Below are 21,792 nucleotides of genomic sequence, written 5' to 3' on the forward strand. Positions count from 1 at the left end.
ATGGTGGGTGGGTGGATGGATGGATGGATGGGTGGAGGGATGGTGGGTGGGTGGATAGATGGTGGGTGGGTGGATGGATGGATGGGTGGGTGGGTTGTGAATAGGTGGATGGTGGGTGGGTGGATGGATGGATGGGTGGGTGGAGGGATGGTGGGTGGGTGGATGGATCATGGGTGGGTGGATGGATGGATAGATGGGTGGAAGGATGGGTGGGTGGATGGTGGGTGGAGGGCTGAATGGTAGGTAAATGGATGGGTGAATTGAAGGGTGGAAGGTGGGCAGGTGGTGGGTAACTGGATGGTGGATGGATGGGTGGTGGATGAGTAGGTGGGTGGATGGATAGATGGACAGAGATAGAGGGGCATAAATGTCCAAAACTGAGGCTATAAAGAAAGGGAAAGGAATGGGGAAAGGGTGAACCCCTAGGCCAAGCTTGGTGGTCACTATAGAGAATAAAAGATAGAAGGACCCCCCCCCACTAAGGTCAGTCAAAATCCTATTTCATTTCCAAGGCCCAACAGAACTGTTGAGTGCTCAGGAGACCTCCCCCTTGAAACTGACATGGAATCTACCTAAACAGGAGAGTGGGAGGCTGTTTTTTTCCAGAAGAGAGTGTATGCCAGGCCTGGCACCCTCCTAAGAGGTCATCCTGACCCAGTGAGAACAGCAGTGTTGCTGGGGGACAGCCAGCCTGTAAGGTCTCACTTCCAGAAGCAGCAACTGGCAGGTTGCCATGGGTTCAGGAGTCCTAGCTGACATGGAGTGGTTGCCTTGGGGACGTTGGAAGAGGCAGCCCTTCTGGCCAGCTTAGGTAAGCAAAGGAAAATTCTCCGGGGAGCCTAAGAGGAAAACCACCAGACCACGTGGAGCGGGCCGTACAGTCACTCATACTGCTGTTTCTTTTGTCTATTAGGGGGGTGCTCTGTCTCCACCAGCTTCCACCAGCTCAATGTCAAGGATAATGGGGTGAGGGGAGCCCTGTCTGATCCAGCAACTTGGGTTTGAGTCACTGGAGCCTGCATGGAGGACTCAGGTAAACGGAGAGTCACAGCATCATGAGCTTGGGTATGAGTGGGGAGGTCCGTGGCCAGCTATATCCTTGAGACAAGAAGGACAGCCACCTCCTCCTGCCTCTGGTGATCTCTTCGGTCGTGTATCCTGTGGTTGATAAAGTCCACGGTCGTTTTCCCGGGCCATCATTTGTCATTTCCACCTGTGGTAAGTCACAATCTGTTTTTCTCCAATTGGTCAAGACTCAAAGCCCTCTCCCGACACACCCTACTGGCCCCTGACCCCACACTCTTTGCAGGATCACCCTTGCCACCCTTGCCCATCCCTCCTCAACTGGCCGAGGTGACTCTCCTGGCCTCCAGCTAGCTTCCCAGCAGCTACTTTGGACAAGTGCAAACCGAGGATGATGGGGACAAGGGGCATTGGGGTTCCTTTCCGTCTAGCATGCCAATAAGCTGTCTGATCAGTTTGGATGTGGTCACACCCAGCCTATAGTGGGGCAGGAGCAAGATGCACTCGGAAACACAGAGGAGAAAGTCCATCTCGGGTCAAAGCCAAGGAAAGCAAAAGCTAGGAATGCAGTCGCAGTTGGGGATAAAGCTGGGGGACGGGGAGCAATGTGTTCAGTACAGAGGCCCTCGTGGCCCTGTGCTCTGTGCGAGAGCAGTTCACCACTTACCACCTGACACAGTGTGGTCTTCCTCTTAGCAGACAGACTCATGTTCATGACAGCATCCGGGATTTCTTCAGGCCAAGCTATTGTGGGGGGAGGGAGCCACACAGCTGGGGGACAAGCTGACAGGTGCAGCATGGAGGACGCTGTCCCCAAAGCCACAGGTTCACATCTGCCCGCAAAATGCAGCCTCCCCTGGAAACAAGCAGACATGCCTGCGTTCCCGCCTCTCTCTGGCACCGCCAGAGACCACCCCCTTCTACGTACTGACAAGTCCAAACCTCGTCTCCATGTCAATGTACTTCCCCAAGTACTGGATGCCAAGGCCACAGCTGTCCCCCACGCTGACTGCACTTTGGGTGGGATGTGCCTGCTAACATTTACAGGGGCTCTCAGTGCACCGGTCATGTGTGGCTTCGCTCAGAGAAGTCTCCCCTCCTCCTCTCCTCTCTGGTTGCAGCCACACGAGCCTTAGAGAACGCATGGTGCCTCTTGTCCCTCTCCCTACATTCCATGCCTGTGATGCCACTTGGCTGTTGTTGATGCATGACCAGGGCCATCTGTAACACCAGCAATAACCCCAACCCCATGCTTGCAACAGCTCCCTGTCACTGCACATCTCCTATGTGCCCAGACATGGGCCGGCTGCTTTCCATACCTTTCTTGGAAAATCTCAAAGCATGGCCTGGAGTATGTAGTGTTTCCCATCTTACAGACGAGAAAACTAAGGCCTGGATGAAGGTCACACCGCTAGGAGACCGGACCACGGTAATTATTTTGCAGTCTGCTTAGTGACCTTTCCTATCGTCGGACGTGTTAAAGCATAGCTTTCCCTGAAAGGCAAGATCGTGACTCTCGTACTTGAACACGTGTTAAAGATTTTATTTGGTTTAATATTAGTGATGGAACCAGGCGGATATTACAGCTAATCCAAAGGAGAAGTCTAAAAGGCATAAATTTATACACAGCAAAGGAAAGTGGATGTGAATTTACAAAGGTTGCAACGGACTCGTTCCTTAAAGAAGAGGGAAATCAATTGAACCACTGGACAGAATTTATTTGCATGTCTATAGACAAGAGTTATTTTACTTTGCTATCAGTTATCTACAACTTACGGAGCCATAAAACAGCTCAAAGACACCAAAAGGCTAGAATCCAATGGCCTGCAAGGGTGTGCTCTGAACTGCCTGGTTTTCCATCTGCGACACCCAGTGACCTTTTGGGCTCATTCCAAATTTCCTTACAGGGACAAGTACTCTAACCAGATCTAGACAATCTTAGTACCTCACTCTGCCTGATCATAGTGGCTGATATCAGGATTGGGCAGTCAGAATCCTTCCTGGGGATGGACTGGTTCACGGGCTCAGAAAGGAAGATGATCTCAGATGATCTGGTCGAGCTAAGGCTGCGGGCCATGAGGAGGAAAAGAATCTGGAAGAGGAACCCTGATTCCCAACTGGACTAAGCACCCACCACATGCTGGGCACTGTTCCACACGCTTTCTATGTAGTGAGGAGAATTTAATAAACGTACGAGGAAGGTTCTATCGTCATTCCACTTCATGGATGAGGAGAAGTGCAGAGATGCTAAAGGCCTTGCCCCAAGTCATGTTGCTAGTAAGTGGCCATCAGGTGCAAACACGGGCAGATTCCTGAGTCATTGCTCCAAGCTCTGTGCTATCCTGCCTTACAAAGTAACCTGGAAAAGGGGCGCCAGGGTGGCTCAGTCGGTTAAGCAACTGACTTTGGCTCAGGTCATGATCTCACAGTTTGTGGGTTCGAGCTCTGCGTGGGGCTCTGTGCTGACAGCTCAGAGGCTGGAGCCTACTTTGGATTCTGTGTCTCTCTCTCTCTCTCTCTCTCTCTCTCTGTCCCTCTCCTGCTCGAGCTCTGTCTCTGTCTCTGAAAAATGAATAAATGTTAAAAAAAATAAAAATAGGGGCTCCTGGGTGGCGCAGTCGGTTAAGCGTCTGACTTCAGCCAGGTCATGATCTCACGGTCCGTGAGTTCGAGCCCCGCGTCAGGCTCTGGGCTGATGGCTCAGAGCCTGGAGCCTGTTTCTGATTCTGTGTCTCCCTCTCTCTCTGCCCCTCCCCCATTCATGCTCTGTCTCTCTCTGTCCCAAAAAATAAATAAACGTTGAAAAAAATAAAAATAAAAAAATAAAAATAAAAATAAAAATAAAAAATAAAGTAACCTGGAAAGGAAAGCAGAGATACATAATGACAGGTGATGACAGAGGACAAAATTACACATGGGACAGAAGGCCTTCCAACCCCAAACATGCTGGAGACTTTAGGGGCTTCTAGAATACTCTGGAAGATTCTACAGCCTTTCCTCTCTAGGATTCCTTGAGCAACCCCAGTATCCCTTCCAACCACCAAAGTCAATATTGCCACCCAGTTTGTGCTGAAACTCATTCAAGTTGTACTTTTTTCCATGAACAGTCTTGACTTACACAGCCATTAGGTGACAGAACTGAGTTTCGAACCCTCACCTGCTTAAAATGTATAGCTGTGTCTCTACATTTCTTCGCCTGCAAATGGGACTATTATACTCATCCCACTGGGTTATTGTCAGGATTAAGTACATCAATCCATGGAGAGCTCTGAAAAGAATGCCTGGCACCTAAAGGCACTCAACACAAGTTAGTTTTATTATCAGCTCCATTTTGCAAACGGATACACTGAGACAAAAGGTGTTATGAACTTGGCCTAAGGTCATGCAAAGGTCATGCACTTACCACCATTTTTTGGCAAATGACAGAGCCACCAGCTGAACCCAGGCAGTGATCAGAGCCTGTGTGCTTCACCTGGACCCCGGAGAGGCCCTGGAGAAGTCATCTGGCCCTTCTTGCTGCCTTGAGCTGATCTGGCCCCTTCTGGTAGCCTGGGCCAAAGCACCATGGCAGGAGGGCTCCTGAGCCTGAGCTGGCTCCTCTCCCAGCCCTCGTGCTAGAGCTGAAAGAACCACAGGCCACTGGGGCCTTCCAGCACTGCAGCAGCCAGGTGGGCAGAGCAGAGGGTCATCAGCTCCCATCTGGGGTGTTCTACAAATAGACCCACTCTCATCAGCCTACCCAGGTTCCCCGGAAGCACCTGTCTTGCTAAGGCTGCCTCCACCTCTTCTCCCTACTGTTTCCACTGTATGGAAGCATAAATCCAGTTAATGTGTCCAAAAAAGAAAAATCAAAATGTCAGATCTGCAGAGATGGTTCAATTGAAGGAATATTGATTGTCACAGAGAATATTCTCACTTTATTCACCTACTTAGTCTGCTCCCCTAGGCACATATGAATTCATCAAATATTGTCACAGCACATAATAATGCTCATTCCCGACATTGTTGTGACTGCTCAGGCTTCGGTCCTGCTCACGATGCCTGTCCCAGTTGGGGTGATGGCAGGGGGTGAGAGGAGGGACACAAGGGCAATGCCAAAGCATCACGTCATGGCATTTTCCCCCAGACAAGGTGCTTTCCCATATAGTGTCTGCTCTGATCTTCAACACAACCATGTGAGAAGGTCTTGAAGGATATAGGCATTCCCATTTTCCAGATGGGATCAAGATGTTTAAGCAACTCATCCAAGGCCCTGCTTCCAGCAAACTAGAATTTGCACCTTGGTTTTCAGACTCCAAATTCAGGGCCCCTTCCGCTCCACCCTGGACTTTGCTGCAGATGGCGGCCCTGTTCCAGCCAGAATTGGAGCTGGGTGGTGTTCTCTCAGCTTCCGCCCTGTTCAGTTGCCCCATGGATTATGCACCCATTGTTTGTTCATCCCTGGACATAGACTCAAGGAGATGATCCCTGGCCTTCAGTGCATCTCCATATCAACATGGAGAAGTAGATAAAATGTCTGGGGACTAACATGTTGAAACTATCAGAACAATGGACACCACTATCCACCATGGAGACTTGAGCCCTGACTGTGGGAAGTGGTTTATCAAGGTGACACTGGCACAAAGTTAGGGCTAGAGAACCCTGGGAAAGTAGCACAAAACTCCTGAGGAGCATCTTAAGCCCGTTGTGACCCAATTGCTGAAGAAGTGACTGGAAAGAGGGGTCAAGTGGCCAAGCCCTGGAGTACACCTACACATAAATTACAGGGTATCTCCAGACACCTTTGAGGAAAACACAGCCTTAGGGTGTTTCAACCAGCATTTCCAAAAGTATGTCCCGAGGAACTGGCCTTCTGCAGCTCTGAAAAATTTTTGTTGTTGAATATGTTTGAGAAGCTCTGAGCTAATCAAAATTAAAGAGATTATTTAGATGTAAAGTTTGTCAAATCCTTTATCATTTCGATGACAGTGATAATGGTTGTGGTGATAATGATGGTGGTGGTGATGATGAGGATGGTGATGATGATGGTAGTGATACAATAATCGTCATCCATGGAGACTACAGCCCAATGCACCCGGCACCATACATGTACTAACACATTTCAGCCTCATGTTGGTGCTGTTGTTACCCCTGTGTTACAGCTGGGTAAACCAAGATGCAGAGAGTAAGTGACCTGCCCAGGGTCAAGAATTCTTGGGTGGTGGGACAAGATGAGAACACTGGAATCCCCAGGATGGGTGACATAACTAGAAGAGGTGTGTGTGGAATGCAATACTTCCCAAAGTTTGGTGGCTGTGAATCTACCCCTTTGTTTCTTCCCAGAGCATCTGCTAGGACTCAGGCTCTATGGAACTTTTGAGAACTCTGGTTTAAACAGTTGCCCTGACTAGCTAGCTCCAGTATTTCTTGAGCCCCCTTCAATGTACACTTGGAAGCAAGTGCAGGTTGATAAGGTTTCTCAATAGCTACTCTTATTCTTGTTCCTGGACTGCAGCTGGACTGCAGCTGGTCTGAATCCAAAAGTGGGAACTCCTGGAAAAATCCAGACATGCTAGCTGGGCTGAGCCCTTCTTCCTTGGCCACCTTGAAGCAGGTAGCTGAGAAAAGCAGATAGCCTTCACTGTCTGCTTCCTCACCACCACCCTTGGCTGAATACTTGTTCTGGAACTTCCCAACCACATGCAAAAAGGAACTTTCCAGGGGTTAGACTCAGCCCAGAGGAATAAAGATGCTAATCACTTTGGGCAGCTATCCCTCTCTCTCCACCTGGGTCTCAGCCACACCCACCCACAATTTCTGGCTTGATTTAACATCTTGGCTGGCATCCTCAACAGGTGCACAAAGTGGGGACTTCATTCCCAGGAGCCTTTGCCAAAAGCTCCCATTGCCTCAGAGGGAGGGGGAGAATATGGCCTCAGTAGAATATCAATAAGAAGCTATGGTGAGAAGACATAGTTGGCCAGAGCTGGTGATGGGGTAATTAATTCTACTTAAGAAAAATGTTACTAATAATTAAATGTACTAATTAAGAAAAATTGAATCAGCTGTTGTTTGTGTAACACAGAAGCTGCAGCTTTGCTGACACATTTCTTGGGTAGCTTCCGGCTGGGACTAAATGCAGCAGACACTGTTGGAGCCCAAGAGAAGCCAGAGGAGATGTGATCTGGAGAGGCCTTCATGGAAGGAAGCAGCACACTTGGGAGGGTCTGGTAAGGTGACAGGTCCAAGAGGAGACGCTAAAGTAAGATAGACCCTGGTGGGCAGTTCAGTGATGGGAGAAGGGACACAGGGAGAGGCAGATCAGAGGTCAGACAGGGCAAGGTATCTGATGGCCAGTAGGTGGGTCTTCAGTGGTTAGAACTGAACCAGTGGTCAGGTGAGCAACGTCATAGAAAGATGCAGAACTAGGGGCTGCTGGGTGGCTCAGTTCATTGAGTGTCCAACTCTTGATTTTGGCTCAGGTCATGATCTCACAGTTTGTGGGATCAAGCCCCACATTGAGCTCTATGCTGACAGTGCTGAGCCTACTTGAGATTCTTTCTCCCTCTCTCTGTCCCTCCCCTGCTTACATGCATTCTATCTCTCTCTCTCTCTCTCTCTCTCCCAAAATAAATAAACATTTTTTTAATGTTTTGGAGTTAGATAAAGGTACTGACTGTCCAACATTGGGAATGTACTTAATGATACACTTTAAAATGGTTACTTTTAACCATTGAGAATTTTACCTCAATTATTTAAAAAAAAAAAAAAGTGGTTGCCTAAGATCTAGGCAGGACAGGAAGCCAGTGAGGATGCCCAAAAGTAGGAAAATGGGATCTGTCCCTTCTGAAAATATACGCCAAATAAATTTTTTTGGAAAGGCCCGGCTTCCTACTTCACCTGTCAAGTGAGTGCAATGTTAGTGAGCTTTGTTAACTGGAGAACTCTGTATAAATGCAAGCACTGTTACTGAAGCACTATATCTGATCTCGTTGGTATTCCCCTGGACAAGCCAGCTCAGGGGTTCTAAACACAGTGGTCCAAAATAGCCATTGTTATTTAGGATGATGTAAATTAATAATGAAGCAGCTCTTCCCTGTTTTCTGGGTGCTCAGCACTGTAAAACATACCTTACATGCACCCAATCAGTTAATCCTCTCAGCAACCCTGTGAGATCGTAGGATCAGAACTGGTTTCCAAATGAGAAACAAAATCCTGAAAAGTTAAATCGTTTGCTATATGAGTTATCTGCTGCTGGGTAACAATTCATCCCAAAAACTTAGCAGCTTAAAAGCCACAGTTACTATCTCACAGTTTCTGTGTGCCAAGAGTCCATGCCTGGCTCATCTGGGCCTCTATTCAGGGCTGCCATCAAGGTGTTGGCCAGAGCTGGGGTCTCATCTGAAGGCTTGAGTGGAGAAAGATCCAAGTCCAAGCTCACGTAGCTGCCGGCAGGATTCAGTTCCTCGAGGGTTGTTGAACTGAGGTCTCAGCTGCGAGCTGGCTATTGGCTGGAGGTCAGTTCCTTGCCAGGTGAGCCTCTCCAACAAGCCAGTTTCCTTCATCAAAGCACAGAAGCCAGAAGGCAATGGAATGTGCTAACAACACAAATGGCAATCTTATAAAGCCTGATCACAGAAGCGACGTTCCTTTACCTTTGCTCTATTCTGTTGGGTAGAAGCCCACACTCGAAGGGTGGTGGCGGTGTGGATTTATACAAGCACATGAATATCAGGAGGTGGGGATCATGGAGTGTGTGTGCTGGGGAGGACACCTGCCAAAGGTTTGCAGATAGTAGAGCTGAGCCACATAGGCCTTGGGGTTTTGAACAGGCTCAGTTTCACACCTACACTGCATATTCTCCATGTTCTTCAAGGGTGTACAGGGGGCGGGAGGAATTCCGCAAGGAGGGAGAGACAGAGACAGAGACAGACAAATAGACAGACACAGATGTTTTTTATAGAAAAAAGGCTGTGCTGAACTCTTTCTGGCCAGGCCTCCCTGATGAGGCTGGTCTCCCAGGATGCAGCCCAGAGCTAGGGCTGCCCTCAATATTAATGGTGTCCTCATTAGAGTCATGTGCAATGCTGCATTGTAATTGCCTAGCAGAGCCCTGAGCACCTGAAGAGAAGGCTTTCCACATCCTTCTCGTCATGACTATTAATAGGCTGGGAACATTCAGGCCTCCTAAAGCCCTGTGTTGGCAACCCCCCTCCCAACACTGGTAGTTCAAGTCTTCTTTATACCAGCCCCATAGCTCTGCTGTGACCAAGGGCAGCACCTGCTCTGTCCCTGAGGCTGGTGCCTGCTACCTGGGTCTTCTGAGCATCTGGGAGCCGGGGAGGAAGGATTCAGTCTATCACCATCAGATCTGCTCGAGGAAGGACCTCATTGTACCCCTCATATTCCTGGCAGCCAGCACAGTGCCCAGCAGGTGGATGTGAAATGAATCAGTGGGTCATCTGTGCAGATGTACTGGGACACCCGTGAAGCCAGGTGTGAGCGGTGAGGCGCCATCTCCACGCACTTCTTGTTTCCCTTCAGTTCTTGAATGAATGGCGCTATTGACCTTCTTGTGCTCCAGAGACATCACTGTACAAAATACGACCTCCCAGGAATCCCCCAGCTCGGGCTGGCAGAACTACTACCGTACCTCTGTGTATCTCCAGCCCTGGCAGCCAGGGGAGAAGTGAGTACCTGTGCTGTTTCTCCCCCACTCCTTTCTCTTGCAATCGCCAGTCCTTAAAACATAAAAGCCTTTGGGCCACCCACTTCCAGCCATGAAGTGGGGCCATTGCTCCTCAACCTTGCTTCTAAATAAGACTCTGGGCTGGGCGTGGGTGACACTGCATTCCCTCCTACAGCAGTGGATCCACAGCGAGTTCTCTGACTTCTTTCTCACTAACACGGAGATGAAAACGAATTTAATATCAGGCAGGGCATCCCCTACTACATACATATCAGTGACTGTCACCCGCTCTGGACCTGCAAGACACCTGGGTAACAACTTGTATAAACAGGCAGCCTGAGAGTTGATGCCAAATGAGTGGTCTAGAAGCCCCCCTTCACTTTCATGGCCTCTGTAGGTTTTAGACTGCCTGGCAAAGATCGTATTCTTATTTGCAAGACTGAATTAAATCCTGGAGGACGTGTTAGCCAAAGGCCATGGAGACCTCTTGACTCCTACTAACAGGAGCAGGGGCAACTGCTGGCCATGAGAGCCTTGACCAAGCAGTGCTAAGACCAGCCCCACCCACCGTCTGCCCTCCCTCCCCATCACATGCCTCCCTTTCCTTCCTTCTCTCCCCAGCTGCCTCCTCCTGCCTCCTTAGGCCGGGCTTTGCTGTGCTGGGAGCAAAAGCTTTATTGAATTTTTGCAAGTACTTTGCATGGCGTCTGATTTACAATTCATAACCTGGATTATACTGCAAGTTCTGCCTTCCGGGGTCGGTGTAATTTAGATCTCGGAAATATTTGCCATGCTTTCAATGCCCCTGACATCTGAGGGATTGGAAATGGATTCCACCCTGGAGCTTTACAATTTGGAAGGGGAAGAGGGGGTGAAGCACAAAACGGGGTGGTGGCGTTGAGGGGTGGGCAGCATAGAGTGAAAACTGAGAGGTGAGAAGAGAAAGTTAAACATGAACAGGAGGGAATGGTGACATGAATGAGAAAGAGGGAGCAGGGAAGGTGTGACTATCTCCTGAACACATTGCCTCCCCATGGCACCACTATGACCTGGAACGTAGGGCCCAAATGCCAAGGGCCGGTGGAGAAAAATGCTACCTGGGGGAGCAGCTTGGCATTATGGAATAGTCCAGGCTGAAGCAAAACTGTCCCTCTTCTGATCTGCCTCTGTCCCTGGCTTGCTGCAAGAGGGGAAAATCTCCCCAACTACTTTACTTTTAATGATTTTGTTGAGATATAATTCACATACCATACAGTTCACCCATTTAAAATGAATAACTCGGGGTTCCTGGGTGGCTCAGTTAAGTGTCGGCCTTCAGCTCAGGTCATGATCTCGCAGTCTGTGGGTTCAAGCCCCGCGTCGGGCTCTGTGCTGACAGCTCAGAGCCTGGAGCCTGCTTCGGATTCTGTGTCTCCCTCTCTCTCTGCCCCTCCCCAGCTTGCACTCTGTCTCTCTCTCCCTCTCAAAAATAGATAAACATTTAAAGAAAATCTTTTAATAAATAAATAAAAATAAAGTGAACAACTCAATGGTTTTTAGTTTATACACAGGGTTGTGTACTCTCACCCCAGTCAATTCTAGAATATTTTCATTATCCTGAAAAGAAACCCTGTACCCCTTAGCCAGTACCCTCTGAATTCATTTTCTGGAGCTGCGGTAACAAATTACCACACCCTTAGTGGATTAAAATGACAGGAATTTATTCTTTCCCAGTTGTGGAGTCGAGTCTAAAACCGAGGAGATGCAAGGGCCGCGTTCTGTACAAAAGCTTTACATGGGGATCTTCCCTTGACACTTTCACCTTCTGGAGGTTCCAGGTGTTCCTTGGCTGGTGGCCACGTCACTTCAGTCTCTGCCCCCATCTCCGTGTGATGTCCTCCAGATGTCTGGGTTTGGGATCTCCCTCTGCCTTTCTCTTATAAGGACACATGTCACTGAATTTACGTCTTGCCCAAAATCTAGGATGATCTCGAGATCTTCAATTACATCTGCAAAGACCCCTTCTTCCTAATAAGGTCGTATTCACAGGCTCTGGGTTTAGAATACGGACATATGTTTTTAGGGCCACCATTCAACCCACTGTACCCCCCTGGTGCCCCCAGGTCCCCCAGCCCCTGGCAACCACTAATATACTTTCTGTCTCTACACATTTGCCTATTCTGAACATTTCGTGTAAATGGAATCATACAATATGTGGTCTTTTGTGATTGGCTTCTTTCACTTGGTATATTTTCAAAGTTCATTCATGTTCTAGTACCTATCAGTACTTCATCTCTTTTCATATCCATTGTATGGATATACCACATCTTTCTATCCATTCATCCAGTGATGGACATATGGGCTGTTTACACTTTTTGATTATTCTGAATAATGCTGCTATGAAAGTTCATGTCCTCTTTTATTATCAGCAAAGCAGAATCTCACATCTGCCTCCCCCAAATCCCATGGCCGTGGTGTCCGTGATAGGCAATTTCTAAAATGGCTCCCAATGATTCCCATCTCCTACTATTCATGCCCTGTGTAAAATCCTCACCTTAAATGAGAGTTGCACTCAATGGCCTGTGTCTAAAGAATGGGATACAACAGAGATGGCACTTCAAAGATTCGGTGGTAAAATACTGTGACTTCCACCTTGCTCTCATTCTCTTCTTGTTTGCTCACTTTTTCATTATAATAAGGGAAACTGTCAGATCATGAGTTGTCCTATGGAGAGGTCCACAAGGCAAAGAACTGAGGGAGGCCTCTGGCCAAGATACAGTAAAGGCCTGAGACCTGCTGACTATCATGAGTGAGCCTGGAAATGACTCTTTCCCCAGCCAAGACTTCAGATGAGACCGCAGCCCCAGATAACAGTTTTGATTGCAGCCTTGCGAGAGCTCCTGAGCCTAGGGCCCAGTTGAGCTACACCAGTATTCCTGACCCATGAGCTGTGAGATAATAGTATATGTATATGTTATTTCTAGTCACTAAGTTTTATTGTAATGCGTTATGTAGCAAGAGACAATACAGTGAGGATAGAAGAAAAGGTAAGTTTGGGAGACTCTGGGCTTCTGGAACGATGGTGAGCCAGGGATGAAGTTATTGGGAATGAGTTCTTGAACCAGAAGAGCTGGTGTTTGGAGGGTTGTGGCTGTGGATATCCCAGCCCCAAATCCCATAAAATGATTTGACTTTCTTCCTTTGGGTGGAGAAGTGTTGAGCTAATCAGAGTAGAAAACTCAGCTATAAAATACCCTCTTCTGCCTCTGAGTCTCTGTAGTACTGAAGGTATGGAAATGGAGAAGGGGCAGTGAGTAGCTCCAGACTGGCTCAGAAGCACCACACAGAGTTGGTTCAAGAAACCAAAGATCTGGGCTCCTAGGACACTGCTGTCTCTAATGCAGTAGATTTCCCAAAGGGCACAGAGAGGGTATTGTCTAACCCTCTAAGAGGGTGAATACCAGAGGACAAGAAAACATCAAGGTCTAATGAAGAGATCAAACTGTGGAAGATTATATTCCAGAAATGGCTGCAATAATATCTCCTCCTACATAGTCTTCCTGCAATGTGATTTGGTCTCTCCCCCATCAAGATGAAGGGTCCCTTTCCCTTGAACCTAAGCAGACCTAAGTGTCTCCCTCAATCCGTAGAGTATGGCAAGAATGATGCTTTGTGACTTCCAAGGCTACGTCAAAAAAAAGGCAACAGAGCTTCCATGTGGTTACCTGTTTCTTGGGATGCTTGCTCTTGGAACCCAGCCGCAATGTTGTGAGGAAGCCCAGGCCACATGGAGAGGTCACGTACAGATGTCCCAACAGACAGCTCCAGCTAAGGTCTCAGCCAATAGTCTGCATCAATCACCAGACATGAGAGAGTGAGGAGGTCTTTAAGATGATTCCAACCACCTTCTGAATGAAACCACATGAAAGAACCCAAGTGAGAACTGACTGGCTAACCCCAAAACCATGAGAGATAAGAAGAATAAATGATAATTGTTTTATATCACTAAGTTTGGGGTTATTTGTCACACACCTATAGATAATCTGAACCAAAAAAAGATGCTTTAATCATGAAGATGATACCTAGACAGTAAAGATAGACAATAGATGGATGACAGGCATCCAATGAGCATTTACTATGTACCAGATACTAGACCAAGTGGTTTATTGACATCAGATTCTCATAATAATCTTATGAGGTTGATATTCTTATCCTTAACCACTTACCTGGGGTTACACAGCTAGGATGGAGCAGGTCCCCCAGACTCCAAGCCCATGCCCAGTGCAGGGTGGGGAGCACAGGTGAGGAAGGGAGGGTGAGGGAGTTAAGGATGAAAAGTGACAGAAGTTCCAGGCCTTATGAACTCAAGAAGAATTTAACCACTCACTGAACCAGTCTGACCTCCTTTCTGAATGCCTCACTTTAAGATTTTTGTCTGGAGCACACCTTGTCCCTTACTCTTCTCCTGGGGACTGGAGGAGAACCTACCTCTTGACCGAAAAATGAAGAACCTCAGAGAGAAGGCTGCCAAGGACTCTGTTGTGCCATCTTCTGTTCTGGAAAAAAGGTGGCCAAAATAAGAAAAGCAGTTTTCTGTTGTTGTGACCATGATGATGGTGGTGATGGTCATGGTGGGAGTTAAAATTCGTGGACTTTCTTTGTAGAAAAGGGAGGCCTTTGGCCAGAATCATGCCAAGCCCTCTTTTCTAAAGAAAATCCAACAAAATGATATGGGTATGACATGTGACATCTTTAGAACATAGGTGGTTATAGAAGTCCCTCCCAAACCCATCCAAGCAGCCAAGAATCTTAGAGCCACTGACACTCGCCACTCCTACGTGGCTATTCTAAACTTGGTCCATTGTGGCTCAGGGGTCATTTATGATCCTAACTGAATAGCCCAATGCAGAAAGAGAGTCCTTGTAAGTTTAACACAGCATCCCCAAGGCTCAGCATAGTGCCTGGCTTATGTTAGGCCCTTGATACACATTCATGAGTAAAACAAACCTTCAGCAAACCGCAGTCTTACTGGGGACCAGGGATATCCATGACTGGATTCCCAAGACCTCACCAGAGCTCTCAGAAGGGGTGGTTGAGGATGGGAGTTGGGCACATGGGCCTCCCCTGGGACAGAGATGGCCTCAAGGTCCTTGGAACCACAGAAGAAACTGTGTCACAATCACATTATTCAAAGACAGATGGAGGTTGATGGCTGACTAGGCCTTTTGTGTGACCTGGAAGAAGATGTGTTTCGGGAGAATATACCACCGTAAGAAGAAATAGCTAATGTTTCTGGCAACTTGCGATGTGCCATTTTAAAACTTCACATGAATTTACTTATTTGATCCTCAAAATGACCCCGTGACATATGTGACGTCATTACCATCATCAACATCATCATTTTATGGAATAAAACTGAAGCTGCATAGAAAGGATCACAAGTTGTCTGAAGTTCCATGGCTATTTTCTGGGTGATAGAACCGGGACAAAACCCCAGACGGTCTAGTCCTAACCACGCTCCCTGAGTGCTCCCTGTGGGCTCCCCTGCCCTGCATTTAACACCTTCCAAGAGTTGTGGCCTCACCACCAACGCCAGCCCCATGTGGTACGTGGACAGTCAGGGTCCTGGCACTCCCTAAAATACTGATGGAAAAGAGTCAAATGAAGGGACCATTGCAGAGGTGAAGCAAGGCTGAGGGGCCCAGGGAATGGGGTGAGTGGACACCAGGGCCCAGAAGGGAGGGAAGCCATTGCATGCCCAGCGCTGAGGACACAAAGGAGAACTTGGGAGTGGAGGTGACCATGGAGAAAGTGACGGTGGTAGTTAAAGCCAAGCCACACCCTGGCAGGGAAAGAGCTGGGGAGCCCAAGTCCTACCTGCTCTGGCCACCTTTGGAGCTCCCAGTAGTGCCACAAGCCAGCAAGCCAGAGGCCGCCTCCCGGGCCAGGCAGAGAAGAGGTGGGGGGAGGGGGAGGGAAAGTGGGGAGTGGCCTGGAGGGCAAACAGAAGGCTTCCAGCACAGGAGAGCTTAAGTTGAAGCCACAGGAGTCTCAGCCACTCACCCAAGGTCGCCAGCCCGAAGGCGGCAGGTGGCGGAGCCACGTTGACTCAACTCCAGAATTCTTTCCACGGCTGCCTGTGTGGCCTGGGTCACAGCAAGGAAGGTTTCGGTGTGTGCACATTGGTGTAAACGATCATCAACAAGGCTGCCAGCAGCCTCTGCAGTGTTTTTGTAATGGGATTTTAATTCGCTCCCCCCATCTCCCCGCTGAGCTGAAAAGCACTCCTGTTTGTCTACTTCTTGTTAGGCTGTTGCCTAAAACAGGAAACAGGAGGCAGCAGCCCCTCTGGTCTGCTTACCTCGGGGAGGACATTCACACTCTCCAGGCCAAACCCCTTCCTCGGGTTCCGCGGCCGCTCTGCAAACACCACCAGCCTCCCTGCAGCCGGGGAGGAGAGGTTGTGCGCAGGGCACCATGGGAACAGGGAAGGGAAGGGAATGGGCTGCCACCTCCAGATGCTCCCCACAGTCCCCAGAGGTGGCCGTCTCCCCAGAGCAGGGCTTTGGAGTCCACTAGAACCTGATTCCCAGCCCTCGTCCCTGTCGTTCCTGTATCCGGAGGAGCCACGACCGTCCACTGATTGTCAGGCCAAAAGCCCGAATGTTCCTGGGTCCTGTGTCCATCACCCCCACCCCCGGTCTTGAGCAAGTCCTATAGATGCCAACTCGTCCTCCCCCAAAGAACCAGTCCCTCTCAGGGCACACCAGGGTGGAGTTCTCTTCCTCTGACTATTCCCTTTATACGATGGGTGGGCTGCAAATTTGCACTTAAATTGCATTTTTGTAAATCGAATCCCAGCATGCCATTGGCTTACTGAAGCTCTTTCTGAGATTCCCTCCCCAGCGAATCCTAAACATTTTAACCCCAGCTCTACCATTGGAAAATAGTCTAGGCTTTTCCAAAAGGCATTTTGTACCGATCTACTCATGTCTACGATGTGGGTCGTTCCGTGGGGCTTCTTTGACTGACTGCTGTATGTGCTGAGCGTCTGGGTGGCTTCCCTTGGTGCTGGTAATGAGCATCGTGCTGGCTTCTCTTTGTTCGTCTCCTCCCCCCCCCCCCCCCCCCCACCACTGCCATTCCATGAAAGCCATTCTTTCTCCTTCCCTCCAACCTCTACAGGCTGATTGACCAGGCGCTTTTGTCCCTCCCTTCTAGTTGGGTTTGGCCAATTGAAGACACTGGCTCAAAGCTGAAGGCAAGAGAGAGAAAGGTTGGGGTATTTATTCCACTCACTCACTCCCTGCCTGCTGCTGTCCTGGAGCACCCCTCCTCTTTCCACGGCTCTACGCTCCACCAGAGCACCAGAGGGGCTCCACCAGAAACACTCCTTTCCCTCACCTCCAGGTGGTAAGGCCTCCCCACTGGTGTGGATCCCTGGATCCTACATCATCCTGTGCTGGCTCCCTCAGCTCTGCTCACAAGTCTGTATGTATACGAATGGTCTCTTCATTAGACTGCCTTCTCTGGAACCCCTAGCTGGTGCCATCTGCTTCCCACTGAGACCCTGCCTGGTACAATGACAGTCACAATGGCGATGTTGCTAGGCTCCAAAAGTCAAAGCCAGACTCCCACCTCTCCCCCCAGGGCCCCTGGTAACTCATTTTTAGCCCAGGGGTAGGTTCGGAGGAAAACCAGATGCCTCCAAGGTGAAGTTGGCACCAGGGTGAGTTGCCAGTGTCGACACCAGTGACAATCTTGGTCATTGGAGGAGAGGGGCTGTCCTGTGCATTGTAGAATGCTTGGCACCATCCATGGCCTCCACCCACCAGATGCCCATAGCATGTTCTTCCATGATGATAATCAAAAATATCTCCAGACTTTGCCAAATTTCCCTTGGGGGGCAAAGATATCCCAGTTGAGAACCATGGCCCTCCAGAAGGATGGGGCACAAGCTGAGGGCAAACAGGGCTGGTTTGCTTCTTAGAAGAAGGGGAAGGAGGGAGTGGGCAGCTCAGGAGGCCCTGAAGGTTCTTCCTGGGAACGCAAGAAAGGGGTCCTCAGCAAGCTCCCGCGGTGGCTCCAGAAAACCGGCCGAAGCCCAGGCTTTGCAAACCCCACTCCTCACATGCAGCCCAATGCCCCGCTTGGCGCTGGTGCCTGAGCAGAAGGACCCACACTGAGTAGCGCCTCTCGTGCCCCCTCCCGGCTCTCCCCCATGCTCCCCTCTTCTCTCCTCTTACCCGCCTTGAAATGATTTTGGGAGGCAGCTGGCGACAGGGGAGTACAGCTGCCGCTAAGTTATCCAAACGATTTATCTTAAGATTCATGCAGAATTCATTGTGTGGGGACCAGGGTGGGTTGCGTTTTAATATTCATGCAGATTTGGAAGAAATGTTAATCATGGGTTTGGGTAATTTGCACTTCTGCTTAATTCTCCCGCCAGGCGTTGGCCAGCCCCTTAGCCCTCTCCTCCCCTCCAGTCCCCTGGGCTCCCTCCAGCCCACCGGCAGCTGGGGCTGGGCCGGGAGGTGGGGTGGGGGCTGGCCACTGTCTCCCCGGTTGAGCCGGCCCCACCACACCTCTGAGCAGCAGGGGGAGACTGGGCGGGCCGCACCAGGCTTGAAGATCTGGAGGAGACGTTGGGCCATCTTGACGGGAAATAGATAACCCACCAGAGCGGCCAGATATGTGCAAATTAGCATTGATTATTCTCAAATTAACAGCTTGGGCATTTCAAACCCAAAACAAGGCCTCGGCTCTGCTCTGATCTCCTCCCTCTCTCCCCCTCCCTGCTCCCCTCGGCTTCCCCTGCCCCCAGTGTCAGCCCTCTATGCCCAGCACAGGTGAGAGGCTGCCTCCTGGGGAAGGGGTCCCTGGGGTCTCCCCGCCAGATCTCATGATCGTATGCTCTCCCCTCACATTCCTCCACCGCTGGAGAAGAGATCTTTTCGGCACGTGTTCGTGGCTCTGACCACTCCCTCCTAGTCTGAGCCCTGCATATACGGGGAAAGTGGGCTTTAGGACTTAAGGCCAAGCACATCTCCCACACCCTCCCAGATGAGGTGGAGACGGCTTTAGAGGATCACAGGGGTGATATCGGGGAGTGAGTGGGTCTAAGGAGCCCCCGAAGAACACCTAGAAAAGTCCTGGATCCCACCCCCCTACCCCGGCAGAGGGTCCAGGGTTCATCAGGGGCTGCTGTCTGAAGTCCTCCTCTCCCTCTTGCAGACGGGAAAAGTAAAGTCCAGAGAGGAACAGCAACTAACCCAAGTTCACACAGCGTGTTATTGACAGAAGGAGAATTCGAGTCCAGGTTTGTCTGAGGCCCAACCAGATGGTGGCGGCATCGGGTCCAAGAAGGAAGCAGACGCCACTCGGAGGATCTGAAGGGGGAGCCACATCCACAGGGACTTGGTCACATGGGTGAAGGACGAACTGAGAAACCAGACAGGGGATGGTGAGGCGGGTCAGGACTAGCCCAGCACGAAGCTGCTGCCATCCCGGGCGGGAGCCACAGGAGGAGCGGGGCCCCTCGTGCTGGCCAGTGGGCCTGTCTCACAGGAGCAGGACAGCGGAGGAGAATAGGAAACACCACGCACCTCCCTCTCTCCCTGCCAGGGCCTCACCCGCTGCCTTCATCTGTCCAGGCTGCTCTCACGAAAATTCCAGAGACGGGGGCTTAGACCACAGACATCTAGTCCTCACAGTCCTGGAGGCTGGAGGTCAAGGTGCTGGCAGGTTCAGTGTCTGGTGGAGGCCCACGTCCTGGTTCACAGACGGCTGTCTCCTCTCCGTGCTCACGTGGAGGGACGAACGAGGCTTTCTCTAGGGTCTCTTTGTAAGGACACGAAACCCATTCGGGAAGGTTCCACCCTCGTGGCCTGATCACCTCCCAAAGGCCCCGCCTTCTAACACCACCACACAGCTGCCTCTGTCTGGGCCCAGAGTAATAATCAGGGAGCCGCAGGCGGCCGAGGACAGGGGCCCAGAGACACACGGCAGTGGTCCCCAAGACCTCCCTCTTGCCCTACCTCTCCCTTGTCTGTTAAGACCGAGAGTCCCAAAGCCCCCATGCCCACCACCCTCACAACACACACACATACACACACACACACACACACACACACACATTCACGCACCGGGGTATCCTGGAATCAAGGTGCCCGAGTGCCAAGGTGCCCCCAGAATGCCCACTAAGGCACAGAGTGAATGAGATGCCCATTGAGGGAGCATCTCAGAACCACCCCAGTTTCCCCCTTGTCTCGCGGAGGAAGCCTCAGAGCACCAAGCACATACCTTCCTTCCAGACGGAGTCCCTTGAAAGCAAGGTGTGAGGCAGGGATGCCTTCACCTGCCCCAGGTAAGGAGTGTAAGGCATGACACTCCCGAAGTCATCTGGAATAGATGTCCCAAGCGACCCTTCCACACAATGCCTGGAACACGGTGGGCGTTCAGGGAAACATTTTTGTCTGCCTAACATGCTGCTTCATCACGGGGCTCCTTAGGGGAACTTATCATGCACTACATGCGATTCTGGGGGGCTTCAAACACGGTAGCCTGGGTGATCCCTCCACCTGGTTGCAGATGTGATCACATGACATCACACATGTGATCATGCGGTTGAACTGTCATAACATTGCATTCTCCTGGTTGGAGTGATGGGTTCAGAGATGGTCATGTGATTCCAGCCAGCCCATCAGAGTCTTGCTTGACACAAGTCTATTGATTCTGTTAGAGTGGATCCAGTCAAGCATCTCCCTCACCACACAAAACCCTCTCCCTGGGGCCAGAGGAGAAAGCCCAGGAGGGCCGGCCTGGGAGACAGCATGCTTCTGGGTTGAGGAAGGGCTCACAAAGTGGGGTGCTGTCTTTTAAGGGTGGCTCTCACACTGGTCATTCAGGACAGCTTCCTGCAAAGCAGACCTCACTGTCCCCACACCATCCCCCGGAGGCCAGGACACAGCCTGGACACTCAGTTCAAGCCCTCTACTGTCCACATGCCATAGTCACCCTCCTTGAGAATCTGCAAGCAGGGAAGGGCCAGGCATGCGCCCCTGGATGCTGGATTATCACGTGTTGGGAAGAGAGGCCTAGCCATCGACGTCAGCAGGTCTAAGCTAGAGGCCATCTCTGGAATGTTCTCCAAGTAGCCCAGGTTACGGACATGGAAACCAAGGCCCAGCAGGAGAATTGAGTCAAGCAAACCTCCCAAGAGAATCAGCAATGGAGCCCAGCTGGTCTGGCTCCTAAGCCAGTATCTCCTGTCTGCATTCCCCCTCCTCCCTGGGCCATCTTGGATGGTGCTCTAGGATTCTTGGCATGGTCTGGCTCACTGGTGGGTGCAGAGCAAGGGAGTGGGTGTCAGGGGCCAGTGGCTTCTCCACCCACCCCACTGCCACCCTTCTGCCCAGGGATGGGGGGTTCTGGGCCCACGGTAATCTATCCCCTGAGCTTCTGACGGCCATGAAACTGCTAAATCACCATCTCCAAGAGCACAGACTCACGGAGATTTGGGTTGAGCGGGGAGGAAGGGAGCCGAGGGGCTAAGGCAGGTTCAAGGGGGATTGGCCGGGGAGACAGACAGCGCCGTGTGTCAAAGCTGGCTTCGGGCTCAGACATAAACCCCTTCCTCTCCTCGGAGGGAAGATATACAAGCCGCCTTCAACCAAGGCTTTAAGTGGAACGTGTCCAGGCTTTTCAATGTTCTCTTCCCAGATGGCCACTCGATTCCATCTTGTCTGAGCTGGCAGCAAAGGGGCGTCTCTAAGCTTGCCTGGAAATGAGGAGTCTGGCCCTCTCAACCGCTCTGAAAGAGACCATGCCGTTCGGTGGACAGAAGGGAGAGGCTAGCTTGGGCTCTGGGGTCAGACCTGCCTGAAATTGTGCATCCGCCAATGCTGGCTGGACGAGCCTCAGTAAATCACTGATGTCTCTGAGCTCCAATGTCTTCACCTGTAAAATGGCAAAATAACATTACCTTCTGCATTAGTTTTCTGTTGCTGCATCGGACTCTTGATCGATCTCAGCTCCGATCTTGATCTCGTGGCCGTGAGTTCAAGCCCTGCGTTGGGCTCCGCACTGAGCGTGAGGTGAAGCCTACTTTAAAGAAACATGTA

General features: G+C 50.5%; 1 long non-coding RNA gene across 2 annotated transcripts; it reads right to left on the minus strand.

Moving 5' to 3' along the window:
- Nucleotides 1-11,370: 11,370 nt before the first annotated feature.
- LOC121015228 (uncharacterized) lies at nt 11,371-15,037 on the minus strand. Of its 2 annotated transcripts, none has more exons than XR_005783713.1 (4): nt 14,742-15,037; nt 14,159-14,226; nt 13,396-13,518; nt 11,371-11,606 (listed from the first exon to the last, which is right to left on the minus strand). It is a non-coding gene; the product is annotated as an uncharacterized LOC121015228 (long non-coding RNA). The 2 variants fall into 2 exon arrangements; XR_005783712.1 differs by having other exon boundaries at nt 14,159-14,221; nt 14,742-15,036.
- Nucleotides 15,038-21,792: the final 6,755 nt, after the last annotated feature.

The sequence above is a fragment of the Herpailurus yagouaroundi genome, unplaced genomic scaffold, assembly GCF_014898765.1.
Source record: "Herpailurus yagouaroundi ecotype Mexico unplaced genomic scaffold, PumYag 206, whole genome shotgun sequence".
Classification (NCBI taxonomy): domain Eukaryota; kingdom Metazoa; phylum Chordata; class Mammalia; order Carnivora; family Felidae; genus Herpailurus; species Herpailurus yagouaroundi.